Here is a 7,382-nt window from a genome sequence, read left to right on the forward strand (position 1 = left end):
ATAAAGTTTAATTAATCTCCCAATAGTTTGCCGGGAAACATCGATTATTCCGATCTAGAAAGAGACAGAGACAGTCGATCCGCGTTATGTTAAATATTTCAAGGTTCCCGATTCCACAAAATTATAAAAAGTATACGGCTGTGTAGCGGGGATCAAAACGAGTAATTTCATGTATAAAGTTTAATTAAACTCCCAATAGTTTGCCGGGAAACATCGATTATTCCGATCTAGAAAGAGACAGAGACAGTCGATCCGCGTTATGTTAAATATTTCAAGGTTACCGATTCCACAAAATTATAAAAAGTATACGGCTGTGTAGCGGGGATCAAAACGAGTAATTTCGTGTATAAAGTTTAATTAAACTCCCAATAGTTTGCCGGGAAACATCGATTATTCCGATCTAGAAAGAGACAGAGACAGTCGATCCGCGTTATGTTAAATATTTCAAGGTTCCCGATTCCACAAAATTATAAAAAGTATACGGCTGTGTAGCGGGGATCAAAACGAGTAATTTCGTGTATAAAGTTTAATTAATCTCCCAATAGTTTGCCGGGAAACATCGATTATTCCGATCTAGAAAGAGACAGAGACAGTCGATCCGCGTTATGTTAAATATTTCAAGGTTCCCGATTCCACAAAATTATAAAAAGTATACGGCTGTGTAGCGGGGATCAAAACGAGTAATTTCATGTATAAAGTTTAATTAAACTCCCAATAGTTTGCCGGGAAACATCGATTATTCCGATCTAGAAAGAGACAGAGACAGTCGATCCGCGTTATGTTAAATATTTCAAGGTTACCGATTCCACAAAATTATAAAAAGTATACGGCTGTGTAGCGGGGATCAAAACGAGTAATTTCGTGTATAAAGTATAATTAATATCCCATTAGTTTGCCGGGAAACATCGATTATTCCGATCTAGAAAGAGACAGAGACAGTCGATCCGCGTTATGTTAAATATTTCAAGGTTCCCGATTCCACAAAATTATAAAAAGTATACGGCTGTGTAGCGGGGATCAAAACGAGTAATTTCGTGTATAAAGTTTAATTAATCTCCCAATAGTTTGCCGGGAAACATCGATTATTCCGATCTAGAAAGAGACAGAGACAGTCGATCCGCGTTATGTTAAATATTTCAAGGTTCCCGATTCCACAAAATTATAAAAAGTATACGGCTGTGTAGCGGGGATCAAAACGAGTAATTTCATGTATAAAGTTTAATTAAACTCCCAATAGTTTGCCGGGAAACATCGATTATTCCGATCTAGAAAGAGACAGAGACAGTCGATCCGCGTTATGTTAAATATTTCAAGGTTACCGATTCCACAAAATTATAAAAAGTATACGGCTGTGTAGCGGGGATCAAAACGAGTAATTTCGTGTATAAAGTATAATTAATATCCCATTAGTTTGCCGGGAAACATCGATTATTCCGATCTAGAAAGAGACAGAGACAGTCGATCCGCGTTATGTTAAATATTTCAAGGTTCCCGATTCCACAAAATTATAAAAAGTATACGGCTGTGTAGCGGGGATCAAAACGAGTAATTTCGTGTATAAAGTTTAATTAATATCCCATTACATTGCCGGGAAACATCAATACTTCGATCGCGCGAGAGAGACAGAGAAACGAACAGTCTTTTTTTCGATTTACGGCTAAAATAAATTTTTCTCATTTTATTCAATAACATATTCTTGCTTAGATAACTTTTTTACATAGGGATTAAGCATTTAGAACGATATAATGTTTAAAATAAGGGCACTTTACTCTTGACATTTTACGGTTTTTTCAATTTTCTGAAAAATCCTACCATTAGATTTTTTTAAAAATACGATATTCTTGCTTAACTAACGTTTCTACATAGGGATTAAGCATTTAGAACGAAATCTAATGTCAGAAAATGGCACTTTACTCTTGACATTTTTCGGTTTTTTCAATTTTCTGGAAAATCCTATCATTAGATTTTTTTAAAAATACGATGTTCTTGCTTAACTAACGTTTTTACATAGGGATTAAGCATTTAGAACGATATAATGTTTAAAATAAGGGCACTTTACTCTTGACATTTTACGGTTTTTTCAATTTTCTGAAAAATCCTATCATTAGATTTTTTTAAAAATACGATATTCTTGCTTAACTAACGTTTCTACATAGGGATTAAGCATTTAGAACGAAATCTAATGTCAGAAAATGGCACTTTACTCTTGACATTTTTCGGTTTTTTCAATTTTCTGGAAAATCCTATCATTAGATTTTTTTTAAAATACGATATTCTTGCTTAACTAACGTTTTTACATAGGGATTAAGCATTTAGAACGAAATCTAATGTAGGAAAATGGTACTTTACTCTTGACCGGTACGTTGGGACTTTGAAAATATTCGGGCGTTCCAATCGCTCGTCTGTTGCATCATAGCGCGTCTCGGCGCAATCGACCGATTCGCTCGACCCATTATTTTCGATTTACGGCTAAAATAAATTTTTCTCATTTTATTCAATAACATATTCTTGCTTAGATAACTTTTTTACATAGGGATTAAGCATTTAGAACGATATAATGTTTAAAATAAGGGCACTTTACTCTTGACATTTTACGGTTTTTTCAATTTTCTGAAAAATCCTATCATTAGATTTTTTTAAAAATACGATAATCTTGCATAACTAACGTTTCTACATAGGGATTAAGCATTTAGAACGAAATCTAATGTCAGAAAATGGCACTTTACTCTTGACATTTTTCGGTTTTTTCAATTTTCTGGAAAATCCTATCATTAGATTTTTTTTAAAATACGATATTCTTGCTTAACTAACGTTTTTACATAGGGATTAAGCATTTAGAACGAAATCTAATGTAGGAAAATGGTACTTTACTCTTGATCGGTACGTTGGGACTTAGAAAATATTCGGGCGTACGCGGCGCGCTCGGCGCTTCGAACAGCTCCGGTGTCCCCATTATTTTCGATTTACGGCTAAAATAAATTCTTCTAATTTTTTTCAATTACATATTCTTGCTTAAATAACTTTTTTACATAGGGATTAAGCATTTAGAACGATACATTGTTTAAAATAATGGCACTTTACTCTTGACATTTTACGGTTTTTTCAATTTTCTGAAAAATCCTATCATTAGATTTTTTTAAAAATACGATATTCTTGCTTAACTAACGTTTCTACATAGGGATTAAGCATTTAGAACGAAATCTAATGTCAGAAAATGGCACTTTACTCTTGACATTTTTCGGTTTTTTCAATTTTCTGGAAAATCCTATCATTAGATTTTTTTTAAAATACGATATTCTTGCTTAACTAACGTTTTTACATAGGGATTAAGCATTTAGAACGAAATCTAATGTAGGAAAATGGTACTTTACTCTTGACCGGTACGTTGGGACTTTGAAAATATTCGGGCGTTCCAATCGCTCGTCTGTTGCATCATAGCGCGTCTCGGCGCAATCGACCGATTCGCTCGACCCATTATTTTCGATTTACGGCTAAAATAAATTTTTCTCATTTTATTCAATAACATATTCTTGCTTAGATAACTTTTTTACATAGGGATTAAGCATTTAGAACGATATAATGTTTAAAATAAGGGCACTTTACTCTTGACATTTTACGGTTTTTTCAATTTTCTGAAAAATCCTATCATTAGATTTTTTTACAAATACGATAATCTTGCATAACTAACGTTTCTACATAGGGATTAAGCATTTAGAACGAAATCTAATGTCAGAAAATGGCACTTTACTCTTGACATTTTTCGGTTTTTTCAATTTTCTGGAAAATCCTATCATTAGATTTTTTTAAAAATACGATATTCTTGCTTAACTAACGTTTTTACATAGGGATTAAGCATTTAGAACGAAATCTAATGTAGGAAAATGGTACTTTACTCTTGATCGGTACGTTGGGACTTAGAAAATATTCGGCCGTACGCGGCGCGTCTCGGCGCTTCGAACAGCTCCGGTGTCCCCATTATTTTCGATTTACGGCTAAAATAAATTCTTCTAATTTTTTTCAATTACATATTCTTGCTTAAATAACTTTTTTACATAGGGATTAAGCATTTAGAACGATACATTGCTTAAAATAATGGCACTTTACTCTTGACATTTTACGGTTTTTTCAATTTTCTGGAAAATCCTATCATTAGATTTTTTTTAAAATACGATATTCTTGCTTAACTAACGTTTTTACATAGGGATTAAGCATTTAGAACGAAATCTAATGTAGGAAAATGGCACTTTACTCTTGACATTTTTCGGTTTTTTCAATTTTCTGGAAAATCCTATCATTAGATTTTTTTAAAAATACGATATTCTTGCTTAACTAACGTTTTTACATAGGGATTAAGCATTTAGAACGAAATCTAATGTAGGAAAATGGTACTTTACTCTTGACCGGTACGTTGGGACTTTGAAAATATTCGGGCGTTCCAATCGCTCGTCTGTTGCATCATGGCGCGTCTCGGCGCAATCGACCGATTCGCTCGACCCATTATTTTCGATTTACGGCTAAAATAAATTTTTCTCATTTTATTCAATAACATATTCTTGCTTAGATAACTTTTTTACATAGGGATTAAGCATTTAGAACGATATAATGTTTAAAATAAGGGCACTTTACTCTTGACATTTTACGGTTTTTTCAATTTTCTGAAAAATCCTATCATTAGATTTTTTTAAAAATACGATAATCTTGCATAACTAACGTTTCTACATAGGGATTAAGCATTTAGAACGAAATCTAATGTCAGAAAATGGCACTTTACTCTTGACATTTTTCGGTTTTTTCAATTTTCTGGAAAATCCTATCATTAGATTTTTTTAAAAATACGATATTCTTGCTTAACTAACGTTTTTACATAGGGATTAAGCATTTAGAACGAAATCTAATGTAGGAAAATGGTACTTTACTCTTGATCGGTACGTTGGGACTTAGAAAATATTCGGCCGTACGCGGCGCGTCTCGGCGCTTCGAACAGCTCCGGTGTCCCCATTATTTTCGATTTACGGCTAAAATAAATTCTTCTAATTTTTTTCAATTACATATTCTTGCTTAAATAACTTTTTTACATAGGGATTAAGCATTTAGAACGATACATTGCTTAAAATAATGGCACTTTACTCTTGACATTTTACGGTTTTTTCAATTTTCTGAAAAATCCTATCATTAGATTTTTTTAAAAATACGATATTCTTGCTTAACTAACGTTTCTACATAGGGATTAAGCATTTAGAACGAAATCTAATGTCAGAAAATGGCACTTTACTCTTGACATTTTTCGGTTTTTTCAATTTTCTGGAAAATCCTATCATTAGATTTTTTTAAAATACGATATTCTTGCTTAACTAACGTTTTTACATAGGGATTAAGCATTTAGAACGAAATCTAATGTAGGAAAATGGTACTTTACTCTTGACCGGTACGTTGGGACTTTGAAAATATTCGGGCGTTCCAATCGCTCGTCTGTTGCATCATAGCGCGTCTCGGCGCAATCGACCGATTCGCTCGACCCATTATTTTCGATTTACGGCTAAAATAAATTTTTCTCATTTTATTCAATAACATATTCTTGCTTAGATAACTTTTTTACATAGGGATTAAGCATTTAGAACGATATAATGTTTAAAATAAGGGTACTTTACTCTTGACATTTTACGGTTTTTTCAATTTTCTGAAAAATCCTATCATTAGATTTTTTTAAAAATACGATAATCTTGCATAACTAACGTTTCTACATAGGGATTAAGCATTTAGAACGAAATCTAATGTCAGAAAATGGCACTTTACTCTTGACATTTTTCGGTTTTTTCAATTTTCTGGAAAATCCTATCATTAGATTTTTTTAAAAATACGATATTCTTGCTTAACTAACGTTTTTACATAGGGATTAAGCATTTAGAACGAAATCTAATGTAGGAAAATGGTACTTTACTCTTGATCGGTACGTTGGGACTTTGAAAATATTCGGGCGTTCCAATCGCTCGTCTGTTGCATCATAGCGCGTCTCGGCGCAATCGACCGATTCGCTCGACCCATTATTTTCGATTTACGGCTAAAATAAATTCTTCTAATTTTTTTCAATTACATATTCTTGCTTAAATAACTTTTTTACATAGGTATTAAGCATTTAGAACGATACATTGTTTAAAATAATGGCACTTTACTCTTGACATTTTACGGTTTTTTCAATTTTATGAAAAATCCTATCATTAGATTTTTTTAAAAATACGATATTCTTGCTTAACTAACGTTTCTACATAGGGATTAAGCATTTAGAACGAAATCTAATGTCAGAAAATGGCACTTTACTCTTGACATTTTTCGGTTTTTTCAATTTTCTGGAAAATCCTATCATTAGATTTTTTTTAAAATACGATATTCTTGCTTAACTAACGTTTTTACATAGGGATTAAGCATTTAGAACGAAATCTAATGTAGGAAAATGGTACTTTACTCTTGACCGGTACGTTGGGACTTTGAAAATATTCGGGCGTTCCAATCGCTCGTCTGTTGCATCATAGCGCGTCTCGGCGCAATCGACCGATTCGCTCGACCCATTATTTTCGATTTACGGCTAAAATAAATTTTTCTCATTTTATTCAATAACATATTCTTGCTTAGATAACTTTTTTACATAGGGATTAAGCATTTAGAACGATATAATGTTTAAAATAAGGGCACTTTACTCTTGACATTTTACGGTTTTTTCAATTTTCTGAAAAATCCTATCATTAGATTTTTTTAAAAATACGATAATCTTGCATAACTAACGTTTCTACATAGGGATTAAGCATTTAGAACGAAATCTAATGTCAGAAAATGGCACTTTACTCTTGACATTTTTCGGTTTTTTCAATTTTCTGGAAAATCCTATCATTAGATTTTTTTTAAAATACGATATTCTTGCTTAACTAACGTTTTTACATAGGGATTAAGCATTTAGAACGAAATCTAATGTAGGAAAATGGTACTTTACTCTTGATCGGTACGTTGGGACTTAGAAAATATTCGGGCGTACGCGGCGCGCTCGGCGCTTCGAACAGCTCCGGTGTCCCCATTATTTTCGATTTACGGCTAAAATAAATTTTTCTCATTTTATTCAATAACATATTCTTGCTTAGATAACTTTTTTACATAGGGATTAAGCATTTAGAACGATATAATGTTTAAAATAAGGGCACTTTACTCTTGACATTTTACGGTTTTTTCAATTTTATGAAAAATCCTATCATTAGATTTTTTTAAAAATACGATATTCTTGCTTAACTAACGTTTCTACATAGGGATTAAGCATTTAGAACGAAATCTAATGTCAGAAAATGGCACTTTACTCTTGACATTTTTCGGTTTTTTCAATTTTCTGGAAAATCCTATCA

The sequence above is a fragment of the Megalopta genalis genome, unplaced genomic scaffold (genome assembly GCF_051020955.1).
Source record: "Megalopta genalis isolate 19385.01 unplaced genomic scaffold, iyMegGena1_principal scaffold0055, whole genome shotgun sequence".
NCBI lineage: Eukaryota > Metazoa > Arthropoda > Insecta > Hymenoptera > Halictidae > Megalopta > Megalopta genalis.